The sequence below is a fragment of the Sphaeramia orbicularis genome, chromosome 4 (genome assembly GCF_902148855.1).
Source record: "Sphaeramia orbicularis chromosome 4, fSphaOr1.1, whole genome shotgun sequence".
Classification (NCBI taxonomy): domain Eukaryota; kingdom Metazoa; phylum Chordata; class Actinopteri; order Kurtiformes; family Apogonidae; genus Sphaeramia; species Sphaeramia orbicularis.
In genome coordinates this window covers 8,105,533-8,124,031 of record NC_043960.1, presented here as the reverse complement: position 1 = coordinate 8,124,031, position 18,499 = coordinate 8,105,533, and the positions used below count along the sequence as shown (strand labels likewise).

The window sequence follows — 18,499 nt, the reverse complement described above, 5'->3', positions numbered from 1 at the left end:
ATTTGGATAATGTAGATTAGTGATAAGAAAATGTATCTTGTCATTATAGTTATACTTCTCGGTGTCATAAAAATCTGCATGTGTTAGAAAAGCACACTACACAAACTTTTGCGGGTTGAAGTGGATGAGTTTAACCCTTTTAGTGCTGGCAGACTCTAAAGGATCATTCGCTAGCCTAGCAATATTAATGATACAGATGACTATGATGCAGCACTTAGTGTAAAACAACATGTTTACAATGTATTTATGAATTGATGTATGAGGGATAAGTAGTGTATTCTATTTAGTACAAGTCATGAACAGTGTTGCCGTGGGGTCTTAAAAAGTCTTACAAATCTTGAATTTACAAATCTGCATTTAATACCTTAAAATCTTTAAAAGGTCTTAAATTTGACATGGTAGGTCTTAAATTATGTGTCCATAAACTTGTTTGCTGTATTGTGTTTAAATGTGTCTGTGAAATGTCCAAGCTGAAAAGAAAGTAACTTTGGTCTACTCAGTTCCTTGTTCCAACCTGACAATTTCTATTGAAATTAGGAACCAACTATTAAAACTAACTTTGCAACTTTGATAAATGACCCAGAATGGTGGGAATCAAGGTTTTGGAGTAAATAAATCAATGTTCCTAAATTCAAAGAGTCATGAATTTTTATCAGTATGGCCATGAAAATGGTGTTGTTTTTGTCAGCCTGTTTTAATTTTAGTTTTAGTCTTTGTTCCAAACTCTCATTTCAGTCTTTATTAGTTTTAGTCACGTTCATAGCTTTTTCATCTAGTCAAGTTTTAGTCAACTAAAACTCTTAGCATTTTAGTCATATTTTAGTCAGAATAATACATGACTATTTTCATCCAGTTTTAGTCAACGAAAACTGATGACATTTATTTCATGATGAAATAGACTGTGAAATGGGCATGAAAATCTGTTCGAAGTAGTCTTAACAAGGTCTTGAAAAGGTCTTAAATTTAACTTGTAGAAACCTGTAGGAACCCTGCATGAAACACTGAACATACTGACATATTGCCAGACCTTAGTGTAAAGGATCCTGTTCTTAATTCTCAGTTATCATTTATATAACATAATAATTGAGCTGCTTAAAGTTGAGCTGTTTTATAGGGTAGTGATGTATTGACAGTAACAATTTTAATCCATAGATATTATATAATATTTTGGGTTATGATGGAGGTGATACCAAAAAACAAAAAACCTAATGGAAAACCAAAAAGGTAGTTGGAGTTGAATTGTGTTGAGCCGGTACCGTGTAGCACAAACCCCCAGTAGATCAATTATTCAACACATTAACTCATCTTAACTGTGTTTTGTTGGCTCAGCGTTTGATCCCTTTGGGACGGGGCCCATGCCTAAGCCTCAGGACATGATGGGTTCTTTCCTTGGACCAGGTAACACGGGGCAACCAGACCCCTTCCTGCATGCTGCTCGCTCTCCATCACCCACCCTACAGCCCACAGGCCTGGGTAAGGCATGCTGCTCTGCTTCACACTGCTACATAGCATTTGTAATATAATAAACCATTAAAAGAATCTAATCCAGATCAGGGTAAGGTACGTTACAGACCCGGTCCCAATGTCCACGGTCACAAACCCACAGACTTTGAGGCACATTCCAGTTAAATCTGTGAGACCCTAGAACTGCTCTCCCACTGTCAAATAGTCATGAGAACATTTGAGCTGTTTATGGCCACTGTCTGTAAGTTTGCATTTCTGGAACTTCTGCCTGAAGAAATTACCCACAGTTCATAGCACTCTGACTTCAAACACATGTTTATGATTGGAAGCCCCAAGGCATGAAAATAATGGTAAACAAGCAAATATATTGGTGTCCTACATTTCCGAAGAAGCACAAGATTAACGAGGATTTAATACGGCATATAAACACATAAAATATGAGGAATGTAAACATATTCTACACAGCCTGACTAAAAACAAAGTTGCGCATTCTTGTTTTGTTCAACCACCTTTGGCTTTGATCATAGAATGCATTCTAAGTGGCATTTCACAAATGTTATGCACAGTCACAACATTTATTCCCCTTGTTTTGACCACAGAACAGTACTGAACCTAGACTTGACCAAATGAATCAAACCCAGATCATTACACTGCACTTACAGGCTTGTACAGTAGGCACTAGACATGATGGGTAATCACTTCATCTGCCTCCCTTCTCACACTTCTATTTCTGAGTAATGACACCAGAAAGGTCGTTTTGAGTGCTGGCCCTTTAAATGCAAATTAGCCACTTCATGCCCCACCCCCTCCAGGTTGCTGACAATGCGCTCTGCCACTTGTGTTCATTAATACAACCAACAGCTGAACATTTTAGGTAATCCGCTCGAAGTTTGGACATATTTTCAGTTTCTACTACAACCGCTGCTGCTGACAAACAATTATGGGTACTCAGATGTTTTGACCTTATATGTGCAAATGTCGTGATGTAACTAGTTATAGACATAACAAATTAAGCAGGAATTGAAACGGGTTGTAGAAATCCACTCGATTTTTGCCAAAATGAATATAAAGATAGCTTTGCAGCACCTGGAGGGTTCAAATTCAAACTTTTGGAACTGTTAGGGTCCAAATACACGAATAAATGTACCAAAGACTAATAAAAGTGGGTTTGGCAAACTATGACCCCTTTAACTCAATAAAACAAGAGCCAAGAACATGTAAAATAAAAAAGTACGATAAAAAAGTCCCAATGCATGACAGTATGAAGCATGTTTTGGCATTTTCGAGTTAGTGTCATTCACTCCGTGATATTAATGAAGTCTGTTAGAATTTTGTGATTTGGCCTTCAGGTGGAGATTGGGATTGAGTCTGCCACATCTTCTGCTATGCCCTGTGCTTTTACAGATTGGTTGAATGTTTGGATGTGTCGGCTTTTTATACTCATTTCTCCTTTTCACAGTTGCCTCTCCTTATTGCTTGCTGAGACACTGGCTTTGCTATAGATGACTGTTTTTATCGCTGCTGTATGTTTGGCACTGAATTGAGTTTGCATGATATGGGCTGCCGTCCATTTATTACCCCTGCGTAGACACTGCACAGGCTTGACATTTCACCTTCAGCATGAATTGTTCTGAGTTGCAGAATTGTTTGGCTTGAAGCCGATGGAACAGTCTACAGCATTTCTGCAGATTTAGACTTTGGATCTTTACAGCGTATGGGATTCATACATAATCAAGTAAAACAAGAACAAAATCATCTGTGCGTATCATGATTAGTGTATGATATGGACTTTAAGGTTGGCAGTGAACCTCTGAAGCCAGAACCAAACCAGAAAATATTCTCAAATGTGTTTCAAGCGTGGCGGTATCAGCCGTTAATCTACAGGGTGCATGAAAAGTAACTAGGCATGTGCCGTTTTGGTTATCATGGCTGTTAACACCTTTCTCGTATCAATGACTCTGTAGACTCTAAGTATGTCTCATCAGGTTTAATGGCCCTCAAAAAGGTGAAACTGGAAAGGGCATACAAATGTCACAATTACAGAACGCTTTTTGATGCATAATGTACATACTTCACTGCTCACGCTAACACATGGAAATATCAGAACAATATGTCCCGCGGTGTGGACGCCATTTTGACCACCCCGTAATTTGTGGTTAATTAGCATTTTACATTGCCGCAGTCACAGTCAAATATCATATTTTTTAGAACCAAAGTTCATGTACAAAGTAAAGTTTAAGTTGTACAACACATAGAAATAATACGTACCGGCGATGGAACCTCAAAATACAAGAAAACTGTGGTCTCGAGGACAGCATAGGCTGCATGCTAACATAATTTTCTGTTCTGCTGTTACTTCCAATTCAAATTAACTTAATATTTAAAACAGTGCTCATTAGCTAGGACTGCCAGATTTAACCGCTAGATGGAGCTAAACATCCGTGGAAGATGTATGAAACAAAAGAATAAATTATCTGCACATTTTTTTCAACATTTTACCTTTTTTTTATAACAGAACCAGGCATTAAAAGTTGGTAATAAAATCCATATTCTTATTGCAAATTTATTAAAACAAATGATACATGTTCTTTATCACATGGGAAAATAAAAGTAAATCTTCATATTTTAACGTAAGCATCCTTGGCGTCAACCAGTTTCCTCAAACGGCCAGGGATGGAATGAACAACCTTCTGAAAGACATCGTCTAGGATATCATTGAGAACCTCCTGAATCTGTGAACAAGAAATAAAACAATAAGAAAATAAGAAATCCCCATTAGTGTTGTCTGTTAAAATACTGTTTTCATCCTGACTTCAGTGATACCAAAAATTCTGTATGCACTTTCTAATGCCTAGTTACTTTTCACCCACCCTGTAGATGTTTCCTCAGCTCCATCAGCCCCATGATAACACCTCTCATGAGAGTCAGACCTGCTGTTATTCTCTTTGGCTGCGTTGGTGTATGTCACTCATTCCCATTCACAGTGTGTTTTGTCAAACCTTTATGTTGACAAAGCTTCATTTCTTGAATAGGACGGAGTTCCCCCGTTCCACCCACAACCCCAACTGTCAACATTCAGCAGCAAAATGCCATGGGAGGATGGGACTGGAACAGGCCTGCAACAACAAGCACAGGTAAAAAAACAAACAAAAAAAAAACAAGGAAATACAAATATTCCCACATCAGCGACACTTTACTTTAATCTGTCAATTAGTGTGTTTGTAATTTATCCCATATTTCTGAGAGCTCAAAGGCACTTGCATTTTACTAGAGTATCTCCATTGTACAGTACCAGTCCAATTAGGCTTAATTGTTTAGTAAAGTTCTAATGACCACACGTGCATTTGTCAGTTTCTGTATTAAGATCCAATCTGATATATGTGAAGTATGTACAGCAGGAAAAACAAAGTTTCAGGGAAAAATTAATAGTCCAGCATGGAGTGAATTTGACTGGAAGGTGAAAATGTGGTGTTTTAACACCCCATTTAGTCTGTCGAAATACAGTAATACATCTGAATTATGTAGGAGGGAGTGTGAAGCAGTGGGTGACTTTACCTATATATTCTTGGTTTGTCCAAAAATACAAGATTTCTGGAAAAACGTCCAAAAGGAGATTGAACAGATCCTGAGTATTAATTTAGCCTTGGAACCAGCACTTGACATTCTGGGAGTGATTCCTGATGGTATGATAGATAAAAATTAAACATGTTTATTGAGAATCCTGCTTCTGATAGCGAAAAAGATGATAACAGTTGCCTGGTTAAAACCATAGCTGCCCAGCCTAATGCAGTGGAGAGACAGGGTAAAAAAAGGTGTTTATCATGGAGAAGATCACAGCACACTGCAAAAATCCATATCTTACCAAGTGTATTTTTCTCACTTCTAGTCAGAATATTTCATCACACTTAAAATATAACGTTCCATTGCCAGATTTTTTTTGCTTGATTCAAGATTTTTTTTGCAAAAGTCTAGCAAAAAAATCTGCCAATGGAACAAGGGAAAATTATCTTGGTAAGATTTTTATTAAATAAGATTTTCAAGATCTATTGTCTAAAAATAAGTTCTTATATCTCATGGAAAAGTTACTCTTTAGGTGATTATGTTATAAGTGAAAATTCTTATCTTATCTTATCTTATCTATATCTCTGAGTACTATGTACTCCACTACATTTCTCTGATGTCTGTTTTTTTTTTTTTTTTTTTTTTTTTTTTAAATGAAGGAGGAGGCTTTGGCATGGGCAGTCGGTCGGCCACTACTAGTCCCACCAGCTCAGTCCACAGCACCCCCACCCACCAAACCAAGCCAAACACACTGGACCCGTTCGCTGACATCGGAAACCTGGGAGGAAGTCTTGGAGGTTAGTCAGTGAAAAACTAAAAAAAAAAAAACCTTTACTCTGAAGTCCAAAGATATTCACCTTAATAGATTAACTTGTCAATTTAAAGCCCCCGTAGGTGTGAATATGAGAGTGAATGCTTGTTTATCTGTATATTAGCTGGCAACATGTCCAGGATGGACCCCACCTTTACCCATTGGTAGCTGGGATAGGCTCTAGGATCCCCACGACCCTCTTGAGGACTAAGCAGTTCAGAATGAATGCATACTGTTATTTATCTATTGAATTATATGTGATGACTGAATATAATCAGATGAGTTTATTTTCTTAATCCTCTGTGTGTGCCATTACTTAGATTCTCTCTTCTATTCAACAGGAGGTTCTGGGTTCTCCAGTAAGCCCACCACCCCTACAGGAACAACTCCTTCCTTCCCCCCCATGGGCTCCCCGTCCAGGCCTCCCCCCTCCCCTCAGCACACAGGAGGGTGGCAGTCCCACACAGGAGCAGGGTTCCCCTCATGGCAGCCTGGTGGGGGCACCGCTGGAGGGTGGCAACCCCAAGGACAGGGCCCGACCCCGCAGCCAAAACCCAGCCCCAGCCACACCTCCATGCCTCACACGTCGCCCCAGAACAGACCCAACTACAACGTCAGCTTCTCCGCCATGGGAGGAGGCTCGCCCAGCGCAGGAAACAAAGCACAGGCCAGCATGGGTGAGGAGGAGGGGGAGCTGAGATGTTGTGTGTTATTTAAGTTGGATCACACATGTACAAAGTTTAGGATACAGGTGTCAAATTCATTTCAGTTCAGGGGCCACATATAGTCCAATATGACCTCAACAGGACCAGACCAGTGAAATAACAGTAAAAGAAAAGTAAAATTACATTATTAAAATGTTTACATCTACAAATTATCCTTTAAAAAATGTGAAGAACATGAACAACCAAAAAACCTCCCGAAATTTCTTAAGAAATATAAGTGCAATTTTAAGAATATTTTACCACAGTTTATCATTTACACATGTGCATTGCAACTTACAGATCACAGTGGATCTACAAATACACTAAACATTTACTAAGAGGCATAATATTGTTCAAATTGCATTTACTTCTCTTAAAATATTTCATGTTGCTCATATTTGTTCATTTTTTGTGAAAAGATAGATTGTAAATGTAAACATTTTCATGTAATTTTACTTTTTACACTAAAACAAAGAGAAAATTTTGGAGTTGTCATTATTTATATGTTATTATTATAGTATTTTACTGATCCGGTCCACTTGAGACCAAATTGGTCTGTATGTTGCCCCCTAGCTAAAATGATTTGACACTTCTTGACTATATCTTCATTCAACTGGACCCTTTGCTGGGCTGATTTTGGTCTGTGGGTCGTATGTTTGACACCCCTGGTCGAGGACATCCTGTAAAAATGATATGGTATCATGTCTATAGGGGGTGCTAAAGGAACATGAGAAACTTTATCTCCATTAAACCATAATGTGAATAGAATGATGCAGTAAATAAATATTTGATTTGGAGTATCAATAATCTATGTGATAAGCAAAGACCAGGTTCATCTTCAGATCTATAGAGACAAAGAAAACACCATTTTAGACTATCTTATGTTTTTAAACTTAGAAATTGAGGTTTTGTGAAGGCTTAGTAATGCTTACACTGTATTGCATCAAATTACGGAGAATAAAAAAAAAAGACCAAGTAAATAAAAAAATAAGTTTTTTGTCTTTGTGTTTTTCTTTTTGCAGGTTCAAAGCCCAGGGCCTCAGATGCCAACTTTGATGACCTGCTGTCCGGTCAGGGCTTCGCAGGGACCAAAGAGAAGAGAGGGCCCAGGACTATAGCAGAGATGAGGAAAGAGGAGATGGCCAAAGAGATGGACCCCGAAAAAATAAAGGTACGCCCCAGTTTTCTAATGTGTGCTGCTCTGTCCCATCCAACCAACAACTGAACATGTTAGGGAATCGGCTCGAAGTCTGGACATATTTACAGTTTTTGCTACAACCACTGCTGCTGATAAACAATTATGGTGTACTCGGAGAAATGTTTGTTGGAAGTCTTGACCTTATATGTGCTAATGTCATGATGTAACTATTTATAGACGTAGCAAATCAAGCAGGAATTAAAAAAGGTTGTAGAAATCCACTAGATTTTTGCCAAAATTAATATAAAGATAGCTTTGCAGCACCTGGAGGGTTCAAATTCAAATTTTTGGAACTATTAGGGTCCAAATGCACAAATAAATGAACCAAAGACTAATAAAAGTGGGTTTAGCAAAATATGACCCCTTTAAAAGAAGAAATTAACTATTAAAACAAGATAAATTATCCAACACTTCTAAATGTAAGTTTGTTTTTTATCTTGGTATAGCGAATGCAGTGGTGAGTGAGAGATTTTGCATTTGAAATGAAACATAAAGAAACATGATGTACTTAATCAAGGCTCCTTAAAATGGAGATAGCTGCATGTCCATATAGAATATCACAGCATCATTAATGCTGAGACACTATTAGGTTTTAAATCTGTGGTCTATTTTTTCACTGTGTGTTGTGTCTTATTGTTTTATGCATTTTTATAGTATTTGATTAAACTATTGCTATCTTCTAATTTAATCATGCTTTTGATGTAAAGCACTTTGGTCTTCTTTATGATGTTGTAAAGTGCCATATAAATAAACTTTGATTGATTGATTGATATCACCATAATCATTAGCAGTATGTTACTGCATTGTATCATTTCAACACATCATGCCTGATCCACAATCAATGGTTTCTTCCCACTATCTGCATTATATCCTGCATGTATTCACAAAGGGTTTTGTACTAATAATATACTGCCCATAAAGTTTTGTCCCCTGGATGCACTTTGTCCTTGTTTCACATCAGAATTTTTTATTTTTCATGCCTTCTCCACATTTTGTCACACCAGGTGATCTAGAATGATATGGTAAAAACCCTTATATTTTGTGTCTTAAAGGAGCAGAGACACATAGCTATAAAATGTTCATACTTTTATTTTATTTGACATTTATTATAGAATCTACTGACTTGTCTGAATCCAGCTCCAGTTTGTTACCATCATATATATATATATATATATATATATTTTTTTTTTTTTTTTTTAAATGAAAAAAATAACAAGTGTCAAACAAATGCAGTGGAAAAAAACAGCAATACTTTCCCTGAAATGTAGTGAAGCGGAAGAATAAAGTGGCATTAAATAGAAATACAGTAAAATGATAAAGCACTGTATTTGAGTAAATGTACTTAATGCTTTCTGTTGTAAATGAGTTTTATTGAGAAACAGCAGAAGTGTCTTGGTTCTTGCATATTTATATTTTGTTAGATGGGTGTGTGAAGATCATTCATTGTGTTTATTTATTTATTTGCCATCTGTGTGTCCAACACTGTCCAGAGTAGCACAATAGAAGCAATTCACTAGTTCCCAAAAGTAGGATAGTGTACTCAAAACCCTTTTTGTTTATCCCAGGGTTAATTAAGCAGGTCTCTCCTGACCAAACCATGAAATAATTACTCGTTTAAAACATTAGACCAGAGCCAAAGTAAAAGCGTTTCTGCTCATGATTGTTCCAGATCTGGTGGTTGCTGGTTAATCTTTCTGTCTGATGTGTGTGTCCCAGATTCTGGACTGGATCGAGGGTAAGGAGCGTAACATCCGTGCCCTTCTGTCCACCATGCATACGGTGCTGTGGGAGGGGGAAACCCGCTGGAAGCCCGTGGGCATGGCTGACCTGGTTACCCCAGAACAGGTCAAGAAGGTCTATCGTAAAGCCGTCCTGGTCGTCCACCCAGATAAGGTGAGACTTGTACTGCCTGGAGGGTCTTCATCTGTCTGCATGGAGGGAAAAAAACAGTGGCCCTCAACAGTATCAGCATATAGATATAGGGTTCTTAGATCACTAAAACTAGTGATACTTAAGAGGAGGTTTATACTGAAGAACAAATACTGCAGAAACTAAAGCATTACATAATCAGGCAACTTGGTTTTAAGTTTTTTAAAATGTAATTATTATTATTATTATTATTATTATTATTATTAATTTTATTAATTTTATTTTATTATATTCCCAGCATTTCACATCATGTATATAGCTCCTATAAATGCAAAGAAAAACAAACAAAAGACAAAAACATACTCATACAGGGGAACATTGACAGAAATTGCAAAAATATACACAGTAACCTAAAAGAGAGTTAATGAGAAATAAGGGTTTACATGGGTCTATATGCATGTTACTCTTATCAAGTAAAATCAGCTCTTAATGGTGTGACAAAATCAACCCAGTTTTTCCAAAAATTGGTGAATTTGTCTGAGTCAAGTCTGACAGAGAAAGTCAACTTCTCCATCCTATAGATGGCACTTATAACCTCTACCCAGTCCTCCATTTTTGGTGCATCCTTTCTTGGCCACCTCCTAATGATGGCTTTTTTACCTACCACCGACAATATTCTGAATAGATACTTATCCTGTGAATTTATCCCCTGGTTCTCTTTTCCAAAGTATATGGATTTAAATGTGAATGGAAATTGGACTTTGAAAATTTTCTCCATGCTTTTCTTCAAAGCCTGTCAATAAGGCAGGTTTGAGATATTAATATAACGTTTTTATTATTAAATAGTATGACTAGATGAGCAACAAACAACGTTAAACAAGCTATATGTATTGGATTGTAGAGAAATGAACTGAATTCATTTACACTGACGAGGTGGGGAACTATGTGACCAGTAGAGGGAGTAGTGAGTCTCTCTGCCAGTCTCCCATGGTGTGGAAAACCAACACCACAGAGCCTTTGACCAAGGCCCTGATGACAAACACTTAGAAATAATGTTTATTGTCAAAAAAAGAGACAAAGTGAAGCACATACAGACCAATACCAAGTGGCCCAGTAAAATAATAACACAGTAACCAATAAATAATGTCAACTGTAAACTTCTCTCAAAGTAAAATTGCATTTTGAAAATGTTTACATTTACAAACTATCCTTTAAAAAATGTGAATACCATGAACCACCTGAAAATTCTTAACAAAAATAAGTGCAATTTTAACAATATTCTGCCTCAGTTTATAATTTACACATGTACGTTACAACTTACAGATCACAGTGGATCTACAGTTAAAGAAAATATTTAATAACAGGCAGAATATTGTTAAAATTGCACTTTCTTCTTGTAAGATATTTCAGGTTGTTCATGTCTGTCCACATTTTTTGTGAAAGGCAAGTTTGTAAATGTAAATCTTGCCATATAACTTTATTTTTTACACTAAAACAATGAGGAAAAATTTGGAGCTGTCATTATGTATTGGTTATTATGATAGTATTTTACTGGTCAGATCTGCCTGAGACTGAACTGGTCTGAATGTGGAATCTGAACTAAAATTACTTTGACACTATTGACTGTTAATGTCTTCAGTGTAATTTTTGCATTTCACAAATTCACCCTGTAGGCCGATGGACAGATTAAACAAGTCAATGCACAATACTGGTAAAAGTTCAACAATTTTTATTAATAATATTCTCTTTTCATCACTTAATATTGAAAAGGAACTTTTTCAGACAAGATACAAAACATGACAATAATACCAAAGCAATAACTAAAATAATCATACCTTCAACAAAACGATGAGTCAGTGATCCAAAAGTAGGTTTTAACCAGTCAAATAAAGAACTACTCTCCTGGTGAACAGATGTAGCAGTGACATGAAGGTGATTAACTATGTCGTTAATCGTTGCATTGTATTCAGGCACAAAGGTACAACATTCAGAGCCGATAACAGAACACGTCCCCCCTTGTGCAGACAAAGAAAATCCAAAGCAGCTCTGTTTTGCAGGGCCAGTAGTCGGACAGAGGCCAGTTCACTGGACATGAGTTGCAGCGCCCTCCCAGTTTCATTAGCTATAGTTTCTATTGCGTGTGACAGATCAGAAATTTGATCTAATGCAGACATGACTCCATAAAAAGGAAGAAGGGGGCCGAGTACGTTCTTTAAGCCTGACTGATGGTGCGTCCCGAAGATGTCCGAAGCTCCACGGCGCTTTCGATGATGAGGTTTCTTCGGCAGCGAGCGGGCCACTCTCATAGCCGGGACAACATACGCCAAACCACAGCGTCCGCTATAATCCACCGGAAGATACGGGTACGCGAGGCTTCCGCAGACCCAGTACATCCCAACGGGAGACGAGATGGAGCACATAGCCGTACGATGGGCGAGGGCGTTGAGCCGAGCTGAACCGGCTGCGTCCAAACACTGATGAGGAGCAGCGTTCAGAGACTCAAAGTCCCTCTGGGTTTGTTTCGGGTCCCACTTATACGTATGAACGCAGTCCGATCGTCCCACGGGGGTTTTCCCATCATTCTCGAGGCACCAAGGGAACGGCTGAGGGATGAGCATTATGGGAACAGGTTTAGGCGTTTGAAGGCATCTATCGCAGTTTCCGTGACCTCCGGAGCAGTTCAGTGGCCTCATTTTGGCGATCTCAGGGCAGTCGGGGTGGGAGTAAGACTGGGATGTGTGGATGTGGAGGAGGTGGCAGGTGTCACAGTCAGAGGCCGGTAACGCCATCAGAGGTAAACCTTCTCCGGCGGTGTACGGCATCAGACCGCACACATAACAGCTGGAATTCTGCTGTATGTGTCGAGCCACTTGCCACGCCATCATCAGAAAAACATTGATGTCTTCGTCTCTTACATCCGGGGTTTTCTTGTCCGGTGGAGCTCCAGCGCTGGAGTCCATTAGGATCAGGATCAGAAGACAGAGGGCAAAAGGCATCGATACACAAAGATCTGACACAGTTAAGCTCCACTTTTTTCCAGATTTTCTCAGAATAAAGTCATCAAACCTCAGCTCTGTTCAGTTTCAGAAGAGAAGTCTGAACCTGGAAAATGCATGAAGTGAATTAGGAACGACTGAGCACTGCACAACTGGTTTCCACACAAAACATAATATGTTTTTTGGGAGTTAAACAAAGACAACTATGAGACTAAGGCTTTATTTATAAAGGCAATCAGGAAAGTAGCCAGAAAATGTCCTTACCCGTGTTCCTAGACTGGACCTGTGTTCTTTCTCCTGTCTGGAATACTGCTGTAGAGTTCCCTTTCAGCTCTAAAATCTGTTGTGAAATAATGAACATCCAGTCGAGGTTTCTACCCAGCATACCGCTCTTTTGAAAGGCAAACAATCACGGCATCTGCTGAGTTAATCACAAGATCAGTCCCCAACAGTTAATCATCACAACACAGAGGGGTTTCAATCATCTCAAAGGGGTCAACCGTCCGTGGGTCAGATACATTACAAACAAAAAGTTGAGGATATTTATTTATTTATTTATTTTTTGGTCTTTTTTTTGTCATTTTTGCCATTTGTAAATAAAACTATGTCTGGTCATTAAAAAAATATGTTTCAATTCAATTCACACACAAAAAAGTAAAAAGCGCTGTGCAAGAATCCCAACTGAAAAAAATAGCCCAAAAATTAAAAATATCCTTAACTTTTTGTTTGTAGTCTATGATACAATTGCACCACCTCACAAAAAACAACAGTACCCACATAAAAACATATAGAAAAGTGCTTTACACTAATATACAATATAGTCTATATATAATAAACATAGTAGTTAAAAATGATATTTACTTTTTTAGTTTGTGGAAGACGACAAAGACACTTTGACAAAGACAAAGTGGTGAATAAAAACATCAAAAAAACCTTCTACCATCTCTTTAATCCACTTTCATTTACAGGAAAGTGCAAAAGTCTTCGTCCACCACTAGGTTTGCAAAGTTATAATGACTACACATACATGTCTCTGTGTCTGTATTAAGACACAACATTAATATTCAGGAAATATGTACATGTAGCAGAAGTTTTAGGAAAAAATAATCTTTACAAACCAAAGTGGTAAATGTCTAGTGTGATCTCCCTTTGCTCTTAGTTTGGTTTTAACGCTTTTGTTCAGATGTACGGCATTAATTTGTGTCAAATGCGTCTTATTGTTCAAGCTACTTTTTTATGGGAACAGAGTTTACACAAAATACCTTATTAATTTTTAACACTTTGCATATAATTCCTACATTTTCTTGTTTTCTTGAATGAAAAAAAATTGGACGTAAATTTACTAAATTTGTACAATGTATATTTTGAATTCATTACCATTACATACTTTGCCAAGGTTTTGTTTTTTAATTCTTCATTGATTAATTTAGTTGAAAAAGAAGTACAAAATGGCCTGTTGTATGTCTCTTCCTTTTTCTTTGTCATACTTAAAGATAGTTGTTGTCACGTGATCAACGTGATTAGCATCCCATAAGGTTTTTTTGTCCTTTTGTTTTTTTTAATTAAGTGGGCAGTACATAACAAAACATGTGAAAGACATGACAACAAATAAGACAAAACAAAAACAGATACTAATTACATATTCATCATTATACATTGGTGTGTGTGTGAGTGAGAGAGAGAGAGAGAGAGAGAGAGAAATGAAAGAAAAGACAGGAGTTGGTAAACAATAAATGAAAAAAAAAGAAGAAAAAAATCATTATTATTAACAACAGTGGTCACATTCCACTAGTTTTAAAATCACTGCATTGGCTCCCCGTGTGTTTCAGGATTGATTTTAAGGTCGTTTTAATCATTTTTAACTGTCTTAATGGTCTTGCTCCTTCTTATCTTTTAGACTTGCTTTTACCATATGAACCCTCGTGGACCCTGAGGTCCTCTGACACTGGCCTTTTAACAGTTCTGAAAGCTGACACAAAAACTCATGGCGAGGTTGCTCTTCAGCATTATGGTCCTCGCTTTTGGAACAGCCTGCTAGGGAACCTCAGGGCCGCAGAGAATGTAGAAATTTTTAAAACTAGGCTCAAAACCCCCCTCTTTAATTTGGCTTTTAACTAATGCCTCTGTTTTATCCACTCTGATGTTTTATAGTTATACTTTTATATATATGTCGAAGCCCAAAACGGAATCTTGCCCGATTCAGAATCGGGCCGGCCCAGAATGGAATTCCATTCTAGGCCGGCCTAGAATGGAATCCTGCTGCTATAATGTTATTTTTATACCATGTTTAATTCAAATGATCCATAATTCCATAATTTGTCAGAATTTTACATTTTCAGTCTTACATACCTTGAGTAACTATTGTCAATTTCAGTCGATTTCACTGTACCATATATTGGTGGAGAGTACCACTAGGTTCTATTTGTAAATAAAGTGTATTATAGTTTACAATTAAAATGTTGTTTGTTTCATTTTTTTTTCACATATTTGCAAATTCCATGTATTGATTTTTGTAATAATTTAAATCATTTGCATTAAACATGGTATAAAAATAACATTATAGCAGCAGGATTCCATTCTAGGCCGGCCTAGAATAGAATTCCATTCTGGGCCGGCCCGATTCTGAATCGGGCTAGATTCCGTTTTGGGCCTCGACATATATATGTCTTAAAATTCTTTTAACCAATGCTTCTGTTTTATCATTTTAATGTTTAATATGTATATTATATTCATATATATGTGTTACATTTAGATTCTTTTAATCAATGCTTTTATATCTTTTTAATGTTTCTTGTCTATATTCTCCAGTGTTTCATCACAGGGAGCCCTCCGTGCCATGGGGCGGCTGTGGACCTTGGTGGCTATGGCGCCTTCTTTCACTGGGGTCTGCTCCTTTCTGGTGGGTGGGGGTCCCTGCCGCCACGATGCAGTGGCAGTTGGCCCTCTCCCACTGGTTGAGATGCAGTTCTGTGTCGCTGGCGCCTGGTTGCCGGGGTCGGCGGCTGCCTCCTGGTGTGGATGGTTTCCTGAGACAGCGCCTCCTCTTTTACTTTTACTTTCTGGTCATCTCGTGCTCAGTCTTTTTAAGTATGTGTGTGCTTGTGGGTGTGCATATGTGTGGGTGTGTGGGTGGGGGGGTGGTACTGATTTTTAAACTTATATGTAAAGCACTTTGTGATACATCCTTAATGTATGAAAAGTGCTTTATAAATACAGATTGATTGATTGATAAAGGGTATTGATAGAAGCTGATAATGTTGTGGCTGTACAGGGGAGGCCTCTTACACAGACAAATATCAGTGGTCATTGGTTTTCAGGCAAATTACTGAGTAAAGAAAGAAAGAGAAAGGAGAAGAAAAAGAATTAATAAAATAAAAAAATGGGGGGGTGGTTTAGGAAATCAATTTTTAAAAAGGTTTTAACATTAAGCTTATATTTTGTCTTATGCCCTAATGGAGACTGTGACAGTATCTCTATAATTAATAAAAGGAGTTTTATTTTGTATTACGGCACCTCAGACTTGTTTCTGGCTGTTGTTGTATTTATGCACTACTTACTTATTGATCAATGATTATTTATATTTTGCACCAGTCATGTAATCCCCTTCATTCTGCTCCATTCCTTTGTGATTCATTTATATTCATTCACTTTTATAGACACTGTATGCTCATTTCAACTCGGTAAAAACAACCAAACTAAACATAGCCTGAGACTTTTTCACAATATTTTACCTGGAAATATAAAAAAAGGGATAAAAGATTTAGTTAATTTGGTGGACAAAGGAAGAAACAACAGCTGATTTGTTCTCCATTGGTTGAACTGTATTTGAGCTTGTACATTTCTGTGTGTTTTGTCAAAGCAGGGGTGTTATATTTTGCCAACGGTGATGAGTCAGGAAGACGTGGAACAGGATGGAGGCTTAGTTATTTACCAATTTTCATTTCTTTTCTTCTCTTGCAGGCAACAGGGCAACCCTACGAACAATATGCCAAGATGATTTTCATGGAACTAAATGATGCCTGGTCGGAATTTGAGAGTCAAGGACAAAAACCCCTCTACTGAACAAAAAAAGGGGAAGAGGAGGCGAGAGGAAGTCCCTGCTGGTTCTGTCATCACCTCCGGTCAGCTGCGAACCCATGAACATCTGCCTTTATACCTACTGTATGCTTCAACCCGTGCTTCTTTTCTCAACACCCAAACCACCATCCAGTTGATCTGCAAAGATGACAAAAAGACTACAGTACAGTACGCATACTAACAGCAAAACGGAAAATAAAAGACTCCCAGTAGCGCTAATAATGTACTGTATGTATGTGGTGCAGCATCGTCCGTCCGTGTTGAGTGTCCTTAGCCGCAAAAACCCACCAATCAAAGCAGAGTCACTGGGATGTTGAGAAAAACAGGAGGTCTTCCCTCTGAGGAAACGCATCAAACATAGGAAACCAGACACACAAGATAAGAGGAAAACACATCAGGGAGTGAATGATCAAGAATCAGCTCTAGACGCAGAGTCTGAGGCACAACAGGCATTTAACAGCCATCAAGCCATTTATCATAAGACTTTTACTTTGTGTGGAAATTGGATCCAAATTAACCATATCAGCTTTTTTATGCAAATGAATGTTCCTGAAAACATTACATTTAACCCTTAAAGACCCACAACTAGTTTTGTGGCAACTTCCAAATGAATTTTTTTCTTTCTTAAATGAGTTATCAGTATCTGTTATAATATTATTCTCTGTGCTTTACTTTTTTTTTTAAGTTATTTTCATATCTGGGAATAAAGGACCATGTAGATGTGAGTTAAAGCTCAGAGTACATTCAGAGGTTATTCTATCAAAAGTGACTTTTGCTGCTAAACATATCATTAACTCAACATAAGAATAAGCATCTACAACCAGTCATTTGTCAAACTATGGGTTTTACTGGTGAATCAGCCTCTGAATGTCCCAAAAATAGATCAATCTAATGCCGCTGAATAGCTGATAAACTTCATTTTATCTGAATTATTTACATGTACTTGCGCGTTGACCCGTTTTTATGCTGGGGAGAGCTGTTAGTCTATATTTTATAAGTACTGACATAAAAATTGTTTGGTAAGTCATTCTTTAAAATTTAGACGACAATTATTATATTAATACCGATATCTGGGGACTGAAGTTAGTAAATGTGTCGTTCCTGTTTTTAACTTCATTTCCCATCATGCAACGCGATACTGCGCTTCCCCTCAACCGTCATGGACATAGCAACGTGATTATAATGTGACTGTATTCCAAAATGACTAATATCTCCCAAAGTATTGGTCCGTTTTTGCTAGTCTCTTCCTTGACCGTAAATGTGTTGTTCCTGTTTTTAACTTCATTTCCCAACATGCAGCGTGGAACTGCGCTTCCTGTCCACCGTCATTGGCGCCCCAATGTGGAATTGCCTTCAGCCATTGACTTCCATACTCCAAAATAACTAATTCATTCATTTTCTGAACCCCCTTTGTCCTCACTAGGGTCACGGGGGTCACTGGAGCTTATCCCAGCCACTTCATACAAAACAACTAATATCTCCCAAAATACTGGTCCTATCAACTTACCGTTTTTGCGAGTCTGTTCCTTGACCGTTCCATTTCCCATCATGCAAGGCTGATGTACAAGGCTACTTCCTGTCCCTCCCCCTAGCAACTGCTTAGCTACGAGAATTAAATCAGTCCCTCCTGACTTTGAAAAAGGGAATTTTAAAGAAAAAAGATATTTAATGTCGAGATTAGGGATGCAAATTATCGATTAATTCATTAATCGTTAGTTGGTTGCGCTTATCGATCGATTAGTGATTAAATGATAAGCGGCTATTTTCCTGAGAACCTGAATTTCTTTTTCAATACAGTCTATAAGAATAAAAGCTAAAT

The 18,499-nt window shown here is 37.8% G+C and overlaps 1 pseudogene; it reads left to right on the top strand.

Moving 5' to 3' along the window:
- Nucleotides 1-16,876, top strand: part of LOC115418098 (putative tyrosine-protein phosphatase auxilin) — a 58,577-nt pseudogene extending 41,701 nt beyond the window's left edge.
- Nucleotides 16,877-18,499: the final 1,623 nt, after the last annotated feature.